Raw genomic sequence first — 19,151 nt, forward strand, 5'->3', positions numbered from 1 at the left:
GTGCATGTATACGTGCAGGTTCATACAGTAGGTCCTCAACACTTGTCCATTGTTCCAGAGAGACTCTGACCTCTTGCTGTTAGAGCCGGGCCCTCTGCATTATAAAGGTGTAGTTGACACATACGGTCTGGCTCGGCCTGGTTCGGTTTTTATCAGTGTTATCTCTGCCTGGACAAAGTTCTTGGATCATAAAGCCGCAGTAGCTGAGTAATGCTGTGGTGTGAGAGGAGCTGCTCACAGAGACTAAACTAAAGCAAAAGGTGCTGAGTACAAATACACATGAGCTGGACTGCCTCAGGATGTGATATTAACCACTCTGTATTGTCAGGGAGGTTCATTATACTCCTCCTATTTGACATGTCACTATAAATACTACTGACTTATCGTTCAATATATGACAGCTGGAACTAACCTAAACTGTAGCTTTTTGGGGATCAGTATTTATCATGTGTCCAGTTTCTTTGCAATAGTGGAGAGATTGCAATTTTGATGTAATAAGGTCAGATTTGAGCTATGAGGTTTTGAATAAATAAAGTGGCTAATTATTATTTCATTCTGCTGTTTTTGCAGCTCATGGCTTTTAATGATATAGTATATTTAAAAAATATAGGCATTTATACTATGCATTGTCCTGCTTCGTGTCAGTGGCATAAAGAAGGTTCAGTATTATTGTTTAGCGCAGTATTTCCCTGTAGCATTTTATCTTGCTTCAATATATGTTATTGTGACAGGCCTACTTGTGGGTTCTATTCTCCCACCTCTGAGGAGTGCTTCGTAAAAGGCAGTTTGAGTGTAGTCCTACTTGTTTGTCATGATTTGCTGACAGTCTAATGCCATTACCAAAGACTTCCTGTTCCTGCCCTGCAGCTGAAGTGCGATGCTGTCAGGTGCTTTTACCCTGACGTGCCTTTGACAGGTGTGTTCACCCTGACGTACCTCTGACAGGTGAGGGAGGGGTGGAGAGCCTGGGCACAGTTCAGGATGTCCACTGGCCTGTAGCACCAGGAGGGCAGGGCCTTGTTTGGGCAGACTAATGCAGAAGGGAGAGTGCTTCACGTGACGTCACAGCTGCTCAATCACTTATAGAAAAACATTACAACAAAATAAATGATATGGTACAATTCTCAGAGCAGGATTAAACCTAAAGTCAAATGTTAGTAGGGCTGGACATCATTAAAGCTTTATGACACAATGTGGTGGATTCTTGTGAGCTTTAAGCCATGTTAGAATGCCTCATCAAAAACAGACCTGGAGCTGTGTTTTGTTTCATTCACACACATTACGTGAGTAATCCTGGTTTATTAGGCTGTCTACATCTAAAAGCTCAGGATGCTCTGTTCCACCTTGTGATGTCAAGACACGGTCATTTTGAAGTTAAAAGCTCCTTTTGTTCAGTAGAGATGATCAACTTCAGGACTGAAATTATCCAGATGATTTTAGTGAAGGTGTATGGAGTTTAAAAACAGTGCTGCACTTCCTGTATTATCACATGACATCACAAGGTGGGCTGATTTCTGTTTGAGAGAAAAAATAAATATGCAAGGTTTGTGTGCTCTATTTACGATACTGTTTTTGATTAGTATCCGATTTTACTTTGATAGTTTTGGGGAGCAGTATAAAGGAAGGGAGCAGTATAAAAAGTTCCCAGCCAGTGTTACACTAGTGTCTTGCCTCAAAGAAGTCCTGTTGAATGGAAACTCTTGTGTGTTGGCCCAAGTCTCTGTTGTTGTTTAGGTGAATAGTTAGTTTTTTGATGCAGTACTGTCTTGTTGGCTTAGCCTCTGGTACCTCTCATTGTAGCAGAGTTTTAAAATAGAACCATGGGCACAAATGCTGGTCCTTTTCTTTGGACCTGAGTGGACTTGAGCTCTCCGCCCCCCCTCTGCTTTGTGTGCTGCTGCTATCAGTCATCCACACAAAGTGAGGAGAGAGGGGTCACACAGGCCCCGCCGAAGGGTCTGTGTGCCAAAGGTCACACAGGCACAAAATGTCTGCCGGCTCCAGGCCTGCTTCAGTCCCCCTGCTTCAGGCCTGCTCCAGGCCTGCTCCAGTCCGCCTGCTCCAGGCCTGCTCCAGTCCCCCTGCTGTACTCCTGTACTCTTGCTTTGGTCCCCCCTTTTAGTATCAATACCTGCGGAAGTAAGTATCTAGTTTCAGTAATAGTTTTAGTATCGATTAGTCTTGACAGGCCTACACCTTAGACCCATAAAACTGTTAACGCATGTACAGGCCCGATGCAACCCACTGACCACAGGGTTAATGGTTACACCTCCGCAGGGGTCTGTCCAGTCCACTGTGTAGACGTCTCACTCAAACCTCACTGGACTTTTAATAACAGATTCTCTTCTAAGTTCCCATTTTAAACTTGTCCAGGAGAACTGGCAAAAAGACTGAAATCTGAACTGACAAACTAATACAAGAATCGCTTTTCAGAACATGTATGTGCAGATCTAAACGACAGGGTTAGCAGCTTTTCTGCACAATAAGACAGGAGATTTTGTTTGTGGAAATTATGATGCGTCAAAAATAGCAGTCTTTGTAATTTGCTGATTGTGTCCAGTTGTGATGAATCTTGCAGCACAAATATTTATAGATAATTTTACATTTTTATCATTGTAATTCGCAATATTGATTTCAGATGACTTGATAACAGAAACCACTTCCTTAACGGAGCTGAGTCCTTATAGTAGCATTTCACGGTACTGATGAGAAGATTTTTGACTTGTTTTTGTTGTTTTTACCTGAAGTCAGATATGTTTGTTTTTTTATCTAATATTTTCAGAGCCGTGGGTGGAGATAGGTCGTGATTTGGTTTTGAGCAAAGTTCTGTTAACTTTTAAAACAGATTTTACTTTTTAGAGTACATTTCTAGCAGCATGCTTTTACTTCTACTTGGGTAATATTTTTCATGAAGTAACAGTATTCTTACTTGAATAAAAGTTATGATTCTTCTTACAAGTGACCAAAGCTTTATGGACAATATGGAATGATTTGAACATCTGTGTTTCTTGCAGCTCCTTCAGAGATGATTTAGTTTGTCTCATTTTTGTGTCCAGATAACAGATTTGTGCTATTTTTAATGTTTTGTCTTTCACATTAGAGTCACTACAATTCATAAATTTCATTCATTTCATTTATTTTATTTGAGCAAATTGTTAGACAGTGTAACACAAGGAATACATTTTTAAAATAAATACAACAGAAAAAAAAAAACTAAAACATTTTTCACATGTTTAAATTACATGTTACATCTCTTTAAATTGTTACCATATTTGAGTAGTACTTTTCCTAAATACTTTTTACTCTTGCTTGAATAAATTCTTGGCCCACTAATTTGTACTTCTACATGAGGAATATTACTATGAAGTAATGTGAAATGTTTGGCTCCTCTTCCCACCTGTGGTTTGAAGTTCAGTTTTGTAACTGCTCTATCAGAAACATTTTGGTGCTTTTTTCCTGTGTCTCTTAAAGGGACAGTCCAGAATTCTGGACATAGGACCTCATTTCCTAATTAGCCAGAGTGTTGGAGATGTGTGGAGATACTTTTTGAAATATTCCATCCAGTCCTTGTATTTGCAGAGGGCGCTGGTGCTGGGCTAGTGCATGTCAATGGTCATAGTTATCCTGCCACTAAAAACAGTCTTACCCACTCCACAAAACACCCAAAGAAAATCTGTTATTACACCAGACTGTCCATGTGAATGTCTGCATTGATAGAATAATTTTTAGAAGTAAAAACCTTGCATTTGAAGGATTTCTGTCTGAGCAGCAGCAGTGAGTTGTATTCCCTGATAGAAAGCTCGTCAGCGGCGAACTGATATCACCGAGCACCTATCTTACCGGCAAAGTAAAATTCTGCTGCTGCTGAGAAAGTCCCTCAACATGCAGTGATTCATGTGATGCAAGGTTGGTTTTATTTCAAACATTGTTCTATCGATACAGACATTCACATGGACAGTCTGGTGTAATAATAGATTTGCTTCGGGTGTTTTGTGGAGTGGGTAAGACTGTTTTTAGTCTCAGAATAACTATGACCATTGACATGCACTAGTCTAGCACCAGCGACCTCTGCAAATACAAGGACTGGATGGAATATTTCAAAAAGTGTCTCCATACGTCTCCAACACTCTCGCTCACGAGGAAATGAGGTACCATGTCCAAAATTCTGGACTGTCCCTTTAAAGGAAAAGGCAGTTTCGCACAGATCTGCTGCAGCACAAACAGCTCTGCTCTGTAACTCTCTGCTCTGTAACTCTCTGCTCTGTAACTCTCTGCTCTGTAACTCTCTGCTCTGTAACTCTCTGCTCTGTAACTCTCTGCTCTGTAACTCTCTGCTCTGTAACTCTCTGCTCTGTAACTCTCTGCTCTGTAACGCTGCTCTGTATTCTGTGCTCTATGTTCTTTAACTCTAACTCTGTTGCTCTGTGCTCTGTGTTCAGCTTGGGACTGGAGCAGCCGGGCTTCACTTGAGCCGACTCTACCGAGGCTGGCTTTATTTTAGCTGTTATGGTGACAGGCTGCTTTAGATGACACTGAAAAACACAGTAGATCCACTATGGATGCACCCATCCAGTACTGGTATTTGGAATATTGGTGGTGATCCAATATGTAACATTATTATTAATATTATTATTATTAATTAATAATAATAATAATAATAATAATAACAATAATAATAATAATAATTATTATTATTATTAATGATAATGATAATGATAATGATAATGCTGGATTGGGTGTCGGATTCCAGTTATGGGTTTGGTGGATATTTTGGTTGAAAGTGTACATTGATATTCTCAGGTCATATTTGGACAGACTCCTGTTTGAATTGTATTCAATCTGCTCAAATTATACTTGAGCTGTGACTGTTTTAAACTATGTACAGTATGTGGATGATGATGAGAACTTTATCTCAGTTAAAAATCAGTCTGATGTTTTTGCTCTCCGTGTGCCTTTTAATTGGCCTGGTCTTGGTTCAAGTATGGCATAAAATGAATGGACTGTACAGGATTTCTTTGAAACCGTGAAAAGCAGAACTAGTTCCTTTTAAATAGATTGCACTGGTCATACCTTATGCATTCTGAACATCATAATGATTCACCATGATGGGGTTATAAGCACTTGTTTGTACAGTTTTGTTGTGACGGTAAAGCTAAACAACAAGTAGCATGCACACCTAATTATCTGACAGTAAAAGACTTAATTAGAGTCATGACTTGACACAGTATATGTGTACTGGGGAAAGATACCGTATATTGTATAGATATATGTATAGATCCAGTATATTGGAGAAAAAAATCACATACAGGGAATTTAAACAAAGGTTGTTTACAATGCACAGTCTAAACAGAATTCCACAGTTTAAATATTAATAATTTTAATCTAATCCAATCCACTATCACAATACTTTTTTGAATTTGGCAATTGCATCACTATTGCCAAACTGTAGCTGTTACCCATGGTGGCTACGATCAGCTCAAATCAAATTGAGTCATTCGAGTGCGATAACATTCCAGCAGAATGGACAGTATCCTACAGTTGTCTGGTAGAATGAGCAGTGGGCCGGGTCAGAGCCTGAGCCTACAGCACAGTACAGACGTGCCAGACTCCAGGAAACGCACACTTTATCTGTTTGTTTGTTTGTTCATTGGAGCATTAGAGGAAATGAGGAGGCAGTGTAGTCCCTCACCTGCCTCTGCACACCTCTGCTCTGCTCTCATTCATGCACAGGGAAATCCCACTGCATTAAACAACCACATCCAAATGGACTTTGTCTCCAAACCAGTCAGACTCCCTGTCCCAGTCTACAGCAGGACACAGAACTGAACAGGTGTGAACAGGGGACAAGGCGTTCAGGGGCATTAGCACTAAAACTTTGCTGCTATAATTACTAATGAAACTGACTATCATACAAATACTCACACTTTTGGCAGAAATAGATAAGCAGTTCTGGTCCGGTGGCCGTGAGTATTCCACAGACCGCAGCACAGCAGAGGTCCACTCCTCATGTGAGTCCTACACTGCAGCTGGACCATGTTCACTCTGAGCCTGGGGTGATTTTCAAACATACTGCGGACTGTTACTCATGTTATTTGCTCTCCAAACACAAATAAACACATTGAAGCTCCGGTAAGTTTCAGTTTCACTTTAGCATAGGGGACCAACACAAACATGTGCTGAGTGGAGTGGCTGTAGAGTGTTGTCGCTGCTGATCTAAAAGGAGGAAGAAACATCCAAACACACACCTATCATTTTCCTGTTTCTTACCTTGTGTACTTGAATGCCTCTCCCATCTGTTCTGAATATAAATCAGACTGTGCTGTTACATGCAGCCGGTATTTCGGTACATTCCGACTTCTTTGAGATTCAAATCAGTTGTAGTTCCCTGCAACAGTTTACTGCAATTGAATAAACTGGTTTGAACTGGACTAGGCCATGTTCTTCTTTTTCACTATGATATGTGACTTACTAGACAATTCAGTGTAATGTCTTTTTTTCTTTTCAAAAAACTAAAATGGCTGGGGATTGGCTGTGGACCCCTCCTGACCTGCCTCCTTTCAGATCTGACCTGTAACCTGGAATAGTTTAATGTCATACTGTGGATTATTCCAGGCACAGGCAAGAGGTCCATGTCACTTTCTACATGCATCTTTAAAGAGGGGGTATTATGCAATTTATACCAAGGGGATACATTTATTATTTAGATTTTCTTTTTTCTTTTTAAAGCTTTCTACCATGTTATAAAGCTGTTCCCTCATCAGAAACATGCCTGAAGAGATTTTCGATGTCATCCAGGTCTGAGTATTTTAGCGAGCTCTCTTGGGCCCTGCTCAAATCCTCCTTATGGTTAGCTATAAAATTCTGTGCAAGGGTCTGCCTACAATCCCACGTCATTCCACACGACTATTCTCCATAAATACACAAAATATGATACAAAACCATTAACTCCAGCCTCTCAAACCTGACATGATGTGCTATAGTTTCATTAGTGGGATGCACGCTTGTTGTAATGTGATAGTACTCTGAAGGGGGAGTGACCTTTGACTCAGAGCGTCAGACATGAAAGTGAAACTTAAAACGTGTTAATACATCGTTTTCAAGAAAGTTAGCATTTTCAAACCAATAAGTGATCTATATATGGTAGACATTATCAGTTCATACCCCACAGAAGTGTTAGTAGCTCTTTGAACTTCCTGCATTTTGTTTATATTTAAAGGGCAGACCTGTTTGGAGATGGGACTTTAAGCTTTCAATAAAACAGAAACAATAAAGACATCATTTGACAGCATGTCAGTAGCTATCCTGAATATATTTCAAAATGGACACACTGCGCTGCAGCTGAGTGAAGCCGCTGGCTGTACCCACAGAGGCGTAGGCTGGCATGACTGATGGCAGCAAAAGTAAGCCTACATGTGTAAGATGAACCTTAATGCGCAACAGAATAGGGAAGGAAATGGATGTGGTTCAACCTATTTATAGTTGTGTATTATGGCCAGCACCAGTAGTAGTTCCTGTGCTTTGTTCCTTTGTCATGTTTATTCCTCCTCTTTAAAAAAGACATGAAAAAGAGAGTTTGACTCTAGATGAACACTTTGAATGAGCTGAACAATGACTTCATGGTTGCTGTTAACAAAGTGATGAGTGAGAGTTGGCTTTTATCAGTTGTATTCATGTGTCTGTTCTCCTTTGGATTTGTTTGACTGTTAGAGCCACATCCCAGTCTGACCTTTGACCCCTATGCCCCAAATACTGCCATACGACAAGCAAGTTATGGTTCTTTACATGGTGATGAAATGCCCCTATTGTGTTGTTCTGAAATGCATCTATTTCTTCTTTTTTCACGAACATCTATATTGTTGCAATCTGTCTGAATTGTGCCTTTAAATGTGACTTTTTACAGCTTTAGTTATGTTAAGTGGTTTAGTGAAATGATATGCAAAATGAGAAAAAACACTTCATCTACAAAACTTGAGTCTGGTTCTAAGGAATAGACTTGAAGATATACCATGAAGATAATTCAAGTGGACCAGCAGGTTCCATAGTGGTCCATGTGTGTATACTAGTCTATGTGCTCTTCTACTTGTTCTGATACAGAACAACATCATTCTAAAGCTTCAGGAAAAGTTCAAGATCATTCTAAATGTTCAACATCAACATCATTCTAAAGCTTCAGGAAAGGTACATTTCTGTTCTGTCAATGGGACTTTTATAGTATCGATACCTGCTCAAATGAGTATCCAGTTTCAATACTAGTTTTTTATTATCATTTGGTATTTTTTGTCTCAAATTTCAAATCAAATAGTTTAATACTAAAAAATTATAGAACTCAACATTGAGCTGGTTTTCCCAAATCAGCTGTGCTCTCAGAACCCTGCATGGAAAAGCGGGCTGGATGAGAGCGGAGATTCCCAGGACCTACCTCTGCTGTGTCCGTGGAGCGCGCAGACCCAATAGCAGAGCAGGGCTGTGATTGGCTGTGAGGAGCATGAGTCATCAGGATCTGGCGCACATGCCCTGTGAGTCCGTGAGGGAAGCGTCCTCAGAGCAGTCGCTAGGCAGAAGAAGAGACAGAAGACAGGAGAGAGAGGGGCCTAGCAACAGGAGCTACAGGAGCAGGCAGCCCTCACAGCACACAGACCTGGAGGCCGCTCTATAGCACAATAAAGATTGATTCTTTGATTTATGTATTTGAGCATCAGTTCAAAAAGCAAAAGCACATGGCCAATCATTCAGTTCACACATAAAAGATCAGATGTGATCAATAGTAATCTGCTGTGGAGTCCCTGATACTGAAAAGAGTAGAAGGAAGTTTGAAAACTTAGCATATCCTGCCCTTCTTGTTAAGTCTGTGATATCAATGAATAATTAATGTTGATAACAACATAAGTAGGTGTACATATTGTATACATTTATACCAGGGTCACTGAGAATTCCAATGGCTTACTGCTGTGCGTTAATCCTGCATACCGCACAAGTAGTGCGACAACAGTTCAGTAACGTTCAGTGTGACTGCTGCGCTGCCATCACCATGAGCTCACCATAGCAGCAGGTACACAATGCTCAGCTGTGTGTTATGATGTTTTACGACTCCGCGCTGTGCATTGAAACCACATAACACGTGCCTCCTCATTGTTTAATGTGCACGTAGGCCACAAAATACAGTCAAGATGAAAGGATAGGATTATTCTGTTATGTATTGAACCATAAGTACATATAGATAGATACTTTATTACATAATATAATTCATAACATCAGTTTATGTAAATGTATCAAATGATAGTGAAGTGTTGCATAGCCTTATGTGGTGTGGTACAAACCACTTCCAGAGTGTCTGTGGAGCAGGGCAGGGACAGCCTGTCCACTGATGGGTTCTCCAGGATGGACAGGAGCTTGTGTAGGGGGCCCTCTTCTCCATCGCCACAAATGTGAATGAGTCAAACTCTGCAACTACTACACATCCTGCCCTCCTCACCAGCTTATTCAGTGTAGTCCTTATTGTGAGTGACCTAGCTACCTGTCTCCACTCATAGGACTGAACCTCAGCCACTACATGTGTGTTTGCTGTATGCTCTGTGAATACTGCACTCCAGGTAGCAGCTATCATGCTGGGGTCTGTTGTACTTTGATGCGCTTTCATTTCCAAAAAAAATGGCTCATTCCGAATAGGTCAAATCCTAGCTCCCATCTCCTGCACTATCATTGTGAGTACACGAATGTGACTCTCTGCTCATATGAGAATCTAAGTAAGGTCACCAGTTGAGTATTGACATCTGTTGAGTAGAAGGGGCAATACACCAAATGATCAACAATACTGTGAATGTTGTGAAGTGCATATCTTAAGTTTTATACTTTTACTTGATCATTTAGTCCTTTCTTTTAAAGACACGTAGCATGTTTCTGTTGAATTTCCAAACTCTCCTGATGGAGGAGTTGTTCAGTGTTGCCCACCATTACCATTCCCACTCACCTTTAGTCCTTGCACTCTTAAAGGGGCTGCATCTGATTTTTACTTAAACATGTGAAAAACTGAAATGGTTCATTTGAAACAGTTTGCAGTTGTCAAAGGTTATTCCTGACTTACTTTATGCATTCAGAGCATCCTCATTATTCACCATGACAAATTAATAAGCACTTTTCAAACTTTTCAGAGACCAGAGTGCTGTTATGCTGCCATGGTAAAGCTACCAACAGATAGCATGCTAACACTCATTTTTTGGTTTTGGACATTAAAACAATTTATTATTAGATGCAGACGGCACACAGCAGACTTATTTTGACCTTAAGATCTACAATATAATCTGTACTGGGGCACGACAAATGTTGTTCAAAAACATGGAGCAAAAATGAGAACAGGGCCCTAACCCTAACCCTAACCCTAATATCAAACAATACATAAAAGCTACAAAGTGAACCATCTGATTCTATGTCTGAACTAAAGTGATGACAGATAAGTTACCAAGATCTGGAACTGCTAAACCTGGCATTTCTGTATTGTTTCCTGGCTCGTTTGTTCACCTGTACAAGAAATGACTGCATGTATTGGAACGTGTTGCTATTCTTGAGTCGTGAGGTTAGCGTGGGCTGTGACTGTGTTTGTGCTGTCTCTGAGAGTAAACAGGCCCGTCCGGTTGGCCCGCTCTGGGTGTGGTGCCTGCAACCGTGTAAATGTAGCCTGGGACAGGAGCTCGTGTAGGCCTGCAACCGTGCACATGTAGCCGGGGACGGGAGCTTGTGTCACCGGCCTGGCCCTCAGCTGCGATCCCCATCATTCCACACAAGTGCTGCAGACCAGCCCTTTACTGCATGTTGGGTCTATGTGGACTTAAAGGCAATTTCACTGTCTTAAAACATGAAAAATTACACGTTTTGCAGTGGTTCAAAGTTTTTCCTTACTTTCTGTATGCATTCTGAGCATCATAATTATTCACTACAATGAGTTTCAGTTTTGTGGTCAGGGTAAAAGCTGACTCCAACTAGCTGTTCTGAAATTTGTGTGTCTGTGTTGCATAACCAGCTGATCTGTGCTGCTAGTGTTAATGCCATGACCTTCACACATCTTGTCATGATTGTACCTCTCATTCCTCTAGGACTTGGCCATATGGAACAAAAATACTGATCAATCTTCAATTTCTATTCATTCTTTTTTTTTCTTTTCAAAAATAGAATAAAGATGGCCTTTAGTATTGCTTTAAATGGGCCTTCATGGTCCTGTTAAATGAGATTTTCAACAAAATGGTGAGAGTAACAGAAAAAGTGTTGGATAATGCTAGCTAGCTTGTGACTGTAATCTTATTTGAGAGGGACTTGTTCAACAGCACAGATCAGCTCACCCGATGTAGTCAGTTCTTTATGATCAGATTGTGTTAAAAAATATCAGATTAAAGTCTAGTGCCTCGGTTAGTCTCACATCCCCAAGGAATATTGATGATCAGCTGCAGTGACTTTTCCTGTGCATCAATTACTCGACTAAAATGGTGTGTAAAAGAATAGGATCTATGATGTAGACAGAAGTAAACCCTCGGCAGATTAAAATGTCCAGTCACTGCTAAACTTTGGCTAAACCCCCGTCTGCTGTGATTCATGTAAATCCTTATCGTTCTAATGAAAAGATTGATCCAGTCCACTGTGCAGCCTGGACACAATCTCATAGAAATCTCTTTAAGTGGACACAATTGGGAAATCACAAAGACAGCAGTTTTTGAAGTACCATAATTTCCTCCACAATCAACAAAATCTCCTGTTGCCTTCTTTCTAAAATCTTATTCCTTGTAGTAGATCTGCACAAACATGTTCTGAAATGTGATTCTTTGTATTTGTTTGTCAGTTCAGATTTCAGTCTTTTTGTCAATTCTTCTGGAAATGTTCAAAATGTGAACTTTGAACGGAATAATATTAAAGACTTTGTGTGTGCTATGTAGTTGTATTGTATGAGACCAGTGGATCAATACGTTATCATTTTGACAAATCTAAATCAGCTTAATGAACGAAACAAGTCTGCGTCAGAAAACTGTGGTGCCCAGTTGGAGCTGACGTCACATCATGCTAGAGCAGTTTTTTTTTTCCATTTGCACCTAAATGAGTTGAGTCTGAAAAGGTCTAAGTAGGTCTGCTTTAAAACATGCATCACAATGTTTGTCTGAAAAAAATCACAACTGGATACTAATTTGTACTAAATCATTCAGCTGTAGACTGAAGAGGAGGGGGCTTAGTGGACAACCCTGTCTGCAGCTGAGACACATGTGAGGGCAGCAGGCTGGTCTGTGCTCACACCAAACATGGAACAGCCTCACCCCAGGGTGCTAAGGCTCAGCCTGTTTACTCCCAACACCCCACCACCCCTCTAGACCACCTCTGCTGTTTGATTCAGCCACTAAAATGAAAAGAGGGTGCTTAGTTTCTCTGCACATAGTTCACACTGTCACATCAGCAACTCACCATTAAAAACCATTTAATTTGTAGTTGCTTAATCAGGAGAGACACTCAACGAGAAAGGTGAAGTCAAATCCAGACACCTGTGGCATGTTGAAGACTTTTGGTAGGTGACTTAGGCCATTTTCATGATATGGCTGTTCTCATTTAAAAAGTGTGTTTCACTGAGGAAATGTTTGTCGCTCCAGCTGTACATTTTGGGTAGTTTTCCTTAGGGCAGGGGTCTCAGACTAGGAAGGATTTTTTGTGGCCCTCCACTTAATTCCAAAGAATAATGTCAGTGCGGCCCGCAGTAGATGTACGCACAATCCCACCCCCCTACCGCGGCCCACACTGACAGATGAAGCTACAATCGGTGCCCATGCAGATTCACAACAACAGATTATTAACGCAGCTTTACATCCTAAAACTCAACTTACAGCAGTTGTGAAGCAACGAGTCTAAGTGGATCTGTTAATACGAGTACACGTGCACATACAGCGTTTTTGTTTTTTTTTCGTGCAACCGCTATTTATCAAATACTCAATGCGGCCCAGCCTCACTCAGACTTTATCTAATGTGGCCCCCAGGTAATTTGAGTTTCAGACCCCTGCCTTAGGGTCATGATCATTTAGTTTCAGTTGGTCAATCATCGGTTTGTGGGTTTTAAGTAACGTGGTGTGTGTTTCTGTTTCTTTGATCCCATATGGAGTTTCTGGAGTCTCATTTCCATCCAATCACATGTCAGCTATAACAGGAAGTGGACAAGTTCACACTTTGGAGGAATAAACTGTTTTTGTTTAGTAGCTCACACAGTTTTTACTGTCTGTGTGTGAACCATAATATTACGTTCTTTCCTCAAATTGGTGTCATTTGAAATCGTTTTAGTGGATGATGTGTGCTGGAGCATCTTTTTCACAGCAAAAGTACTGCAACTGGAGAAAGGTTGAAAAGCACCGTCTTAGAAGAAGTGATGAACTGGCCATTGCATCCATAGTTTGTAATGGTGTTGTGTGTACAGGTTGTCTGCACTTGTGCCTCAGTCAGTTTACATGAAAACCTGTGAGGACAATTTTAATGGAAGACAAGTAATTTAAACTAGTATATAATATATGTTACACTACTGCTACTAGGACTCCTGCTACAATGACTACGACTAATAGTACTAAGAAGCCACATCTGCCTAGGCCTGTGGAGCTCTGGTCTCTGCTGTAAATGAACTACAATATGCTTAAAAATGGCTGACTTATACCCTTGTTTGAGGAGTTCAAGATTCTTGTAAGATTTCTTCTGACTGTTTTCTCATAAAACTTTTTTTATAATGTCCAATGTCTCCATGTCTGCTCTTCCCTTTGGCTGAGCTGTGGCGTGGTTGTCATTAGCGACAGAAATGCCTGAGTGGCAGCACATGAGACACAGAGTTAGCTTGTGTCTTCATAGGCCTGCACTGTATAAATAGCCTCAGATCCCTGAATAGAGCTGTAGCAGGATAATGGCAGAGAAAGAGGAGCTACACTGAGCTGGAACCAGAACTCCGAGTGACGAGTTTCCATGGCAACCACAGTCAGGAGGTGTTTGTCTTCTCCCACCCACAAACTGGACTCTAAGGCACCACAATGCTCTTACTGCAAGGCTCATGTTACAACTTACTCATACACTACTTTAATTTAGGCTTGTCAAAAGTATGAAATATCATTACTGAAACTAGTATTGAAACGAGAGACTCATTTGAGCAGGTATCAATACTTACAAGTCCCATTGACAGGACAGAAATGAACCTTTCCTGAAGCTTTAGAATGATGATGTTCTGTATCTGAACACATGGACCAACATGAACCACTGAGGATTACACACAGATAAGACACATGGAAACAGAAAAGAGTACTACCATATAAATACTACCATTTAATGTGGAAAATCTCACACTATTGTCCAAATAGTGTTTTTTTTTAATTATCATTGTGTTATCGGAATCTGTATTTTAATATAAAATATATGTCTTCCAAATCAAGAAATGTGAGCATGGTGACAACACTATGTCATAATGTTATTGGTGATTGATGGATCCTCCCTATCTACACTATTTTAGATCATCTTTATCAGAAGGCCTATGGCTCACCTGTGTATGAACAATTCATATGTGAACAGGTTTGTACAGATGTAAACCAGAGTTAACAGCTTCTCTACTCAAGGAGAGTTTGTTTGTGGAGATTATGGTACTAATAGAACAGAGTACAAGTATAATATAAAGCATTTTATTGTCCAATAATCAGGAAATGTGCATTAGCATGCTGGTTATTATCTTTACCAAGACTGCAAAACTCAGCTCTGGTATGAGTTGTGAAAAATGCTTAAAGTCATTGTGGTGAATAATTAGGATGTTCAGAATGCATGGCATAAATGAGGAATTGCTTTGGTTTAAATGGAGTTTTTCATGTTTTAAAGAAATCAGGCACAGTGCTCCTTGCAAAGGAGAAATTCAATTTGTCAACTGGACAAAAGTTTATTTTGGACAAATTTGTGTCATAGCTTACCCACGCTGCTTCTTCAGTTGTGGTCAGACGCTGGTGAACACTGCCTTATATCTGCCTGAAGGGAGGAGCTAACTACACTTAAATTACTTTGAAACTAACACATCTAATGGTTTACAGTTTCTGTTTGTTAGATAGGCCTATTGAACTGCACTGAGTGTGAGGACATGTTAGCAGAATCATTCAGGCCATAATGAGTGTTTTCACACCTCTGGGCCTGACCCGACTATCCCTATTTTTTGATACTTAGTTTTGATTTAGGTTTGAGGATGGAGTTATAAGTGAAAGACAGATGATGTCTGAGTCCTCCATTTCTGTTGAGGGAAGGATTCTCTTTATTAACAAAAATGTCTTCTTTACCTCCCCTCTCAAACCAATTCTTTTAACTGGCTCAGATCTGTACTTCACTGTCCTCAAAGGAGAGGCCCGAGGCTTTTAGGTGGAGATGTACAGAAGACTGAGGTCCACTGCTGCTCTCTCGTCTGTGTCGGCACATCCTCTTGTGATGTGGTTGTTTTGTCCAATGTAACTCTGACTGCAGCCTTCATGACACTGAATGGAGTAGACAACAACTAACAGCTAACAAACAAACTGTAAACTAGTAGTGTAGTTAGCTCCTCCCTTAAGGCCGATATAAGATAGTGTCCTCCAGCGTCTGACCGGTTGACAAATTGAATTTCTCCTTTGCCAAGGATTCTACCTGGATGGATGAGGGATTGTACACACATCTTGCCTTGCCTATAGTGTTCCAATTTGTTCTTATGAAACACTGTTTATACTAATGCAGGTCTAACTTTGTTCATATGTTATAGTGCAGAGTTGTGCCTGTGTGAGTTTGCCCTTGGTTCTTCTTTGTGAGGCCTGTGCTCCAATACTTTTCACCATCTGTCACCCCCACCACATGCCTGATAAGAGTGCAGTGTGTGTGTGCAGAGCTGTGTTAAGAGCATGCAGGTCATGTGACACTCTTGTGCTTAGATGCTCTGTCGTCTCATTAACACGTACACTAAATGAACACGTACACTAAGTGGAGTGTTTCCCCTGCAGTCTGATCCACTCACACCGCACACAGTGTGTACATGCACCAGCACAAGCACACCTCTGGCCTAGTCTCATTTCAGCTGGATTTCTGCGGATGGTCACGTGGATGTTTTGAGTAAATGAGCTTTTCAAATCTTACATGGTTTACGTACAGAGTAAACCAAAACTAGGGGTAGTTATAGTGAAGTATCTAAATGATAATCACTTTTGTAAAGATAATAAAATGTTTTTCTCTGGGATATAAACTTTTTTCAATGATTTAGTCTGCATCAGAAGAATAATCTGATGCACTAAGAACAAACTGGGACACATGGACACCCACAGACTGGGGCAGTGCCAGGGGCAGTGCCGGCGGGGGTTTGAGGGGCCAATATCGATGCCACATATTGACTACATTGAAGTATCAGGGGCAGGGGCAGTTTTTTGTCATTCAAATAGCTCTTATTCAGAAACTAGAGAGACTATTGAAATAAGTAAAGTATCAGAATGTAGGAAAGAGTTAACACTCCAACAGGGTAAAGTTAAACCTGTGATATTCTTTCAAGTTGTTGACAAAAAATTTTAAAAACTCATGTTGGTAACGGAGGGAATGAAATATGCAGCACTTTTTGGGCAATAAATTCAAACAGTGATAACTAGCGGTTCTCACTTACATATCCTTAACAAACTGGTTTGAATATTTGCTTCATATAGTTTTCTACCATATGGTACAAGATTAGGTTAAAAAACCTCTTACTTTTTGAGTCATGAGATTTTTTTATTAAGAAAGGTCATGGTAACGGAGGGAAAATTGTGCAAGCAAGTAGAAGGTGCATGATTTTGCATCATTTGTCGCTTTTTTCTTCCGAAAACTTTAATATTACTTCAAAATGAAAGGAAACTATTTCTATAAAATATGTCAGTCGTTCCAAGCTATTTTTTATCATTTTAAATACATAAAAAAAAAAATCATGTACCTTCATCAACAGTTCAAAGATGGAATAACACAAGATATGTTGAAATACATCCATTTATTTACATGATTTTTGGGTCTTTGAAATTTGGGAAATAATTTTTGTTCCATGTTTCATACATGGTCTGTTTAAAACATATGGAACTTTAGAACCAAAAATGGTACAGAAAAAAGGTAAAGAGTTTCATAAACTAGAGTACATATGTATCTGTTCAATACATTTTTATATCAGATGCATTAACTTGAATTTTTGGCCTTGCTGTTTACTTCTGCTTGACCGGGCCCTTGAGTAACAGATATGATACATAACGTCCCTATGAATTTCTGCAGTAAATGCAGAACTGTGATTGGAGGAGTCGTGACAAACATATCTGGAGTTGACAAGGATGGATAGATATGTTGAAAAATGTATAAAATAAATCCAAATACAATTTTCGTCACTTAGTCACTTAAATTAGCATCCCAAACAATGTATTTAATATTTTGTCACATTTTTAATATATTTTTTGTACCTTAAACATCATTGACCCATGTGTTTGTGCTCACTCATTTTTTGATCTGAACGGCCAATCTACCACACACTAACTTGTTTCCCTTTAACATAGCAGACCAAAACAATGAAAGTAAAAATTACCAGAGGATAAATGTGTTTAATTTAAACAATCAAATGCTCAAAGGATGAGTCGTCACTTATCTGTATCTGTTAGCTGTTTTATTAGCAATCATTGCTGCACTGTTTTAGTGCTAATACTAAACTACTAGATGCTCCTGAAGACTCCGTCTCCACATATATTTGTATGAATCAGTTTAAATTTGACTAGGCCAGTTCTCTGGTTTTCCTGCTGTGCATGAACACAGTGGATGAGAGCAGTGCATTGTGGGTGAGTGCTGGCTGAGGAGAGAGTCATGTGATCAGGAGCAGTGAGACTGTCATTCTTTTGTATTAACACAGATGGGCTGTTTACTGATGGCCCTCTCACCCTCTCGCCCTGTGCGCCGGTTTAACCCTTTCACTGGTGTCTGGTGTAGTGTAAAAATAATAGACTTTCATTATTTTACATACAGCCAGCTTAATGGCATTGCACACTAGGGACTAGGTGGTCAAAAACTCAGTTGTAAAAGTACCAAAAGTAGATTTGAGTAGTTATTGATATGATACCTGTGATACTTGATCTGGTTCAGAAGTAGCGAGCATATCGAGCTAATGGAGAGTAAACCCATTCATTCAGTAGTGAAAATGGCAGTATTGCATATGGGGCTGGCTGTGATGAGAAGCTTTTTTACTGCGATGTAAGTCTTTTGACAGTATGCTATTGTGTCATATTGTGATTCAAGTTATTGCATATGTTTCAGGCAAAGTAGAAAATCAGCCTAATGGCCTTTAGGTCAATCACAGAATCTCTGGCAAAGTCCACATAAACAGATGCTGTTATTCTGTTGCCTGCATGTCTTGTCAGTTGTTTATGACTTTTTTTTTTTTATTTCATGCCACTCACTCTTATCTGATTTCTCCATTTTTAGCAGTGTTTTCACACTTTCAATTCATTTTGTTCATGATATAAAATCGTAAGTCCTACATAGGTTTGTGGTCTTCTTTTACGCTTGATGAGAGGCTCTTGCCATAGGGGTGTTTTGACAAAAAATTGTCACACTTTGCGTAATGGACTTCAGGCATGCTATACAGTTCCTATTTTACAAAGCATGCAATAAAACATGTATTTCCTACCTTTTACCTTACCTTTTCTGGTCCAAGTTCCACCTTCTGCTTGTCTTCATTGAGATGTTATTGGATGTTTTGCCCTGAATGTTCCACAGTATGGCATTACATTTATTTATCTCCATGGAGACAGACACCTCCAGTCCAAGTTACAGGTCAAATCTGGGAAGAGGCGACCATGCTCACAGTAACAATGTATGTTTTTCAAAGCATTTTTAAGCAATACACATGTCATTGAACAAATGCAAGAAATATGGTCAAAGGCACATTTTACTCTATTTACTGAGCTCTCTTATAATGTTGTTTCATCATCTGAGTTTCAGAGTTTTGTTTTGTTTCATTCACACTTGTTTAACACACAAACCCTGTATATTTAGGCTTAGTTCTTCTCTCAAACTTGTGATCATAATAGTCCACACGTCTTCACTAGAATCATTTGGATGAGTCCAACCCTAGAATTACTAATCTCTGAACAAAAGGTAAAAGGTTAAGCTTAACTCAA

The 19,151-nt window shown here is 39.9% G+C and overlaps 1 protein-coding gene across 3 annotated transcripts in view; it reads left to right on the forward strand.

Moving 5' to 3' along the window:
• Positions 1-19,151, forward strand: part of mark2b (MAP/microtubule affinity-regulating kinase 2b) — a 56,563-nt gene that overhangs the window by 1,504 nt on the left and 35,908 nt on the right. The gene's annotated exons all lie outside the window — the stretch shown is intronic.

Source organism: Boleophthalmus pectinirostris, unplaced genomic scaffold (genome assembly GCF_026225935.1).
Source record: "Boleophthalmus pectinirostris isolate CB_2022bp ecotype Guang Dong unplaced genomic scaffold, ASM2622593v1 HiC_scaffold_20, whole genome shotgun sequence".
In the NCBI taxonomy this organism is placed as follows: domain Eukaryota; kingdom Metazoa; phylum Chordata; class Actinopteri; order Gobiiformes; family Gobiidae; genus Boleophthalmus; species Boleophthalmus pectinirostris.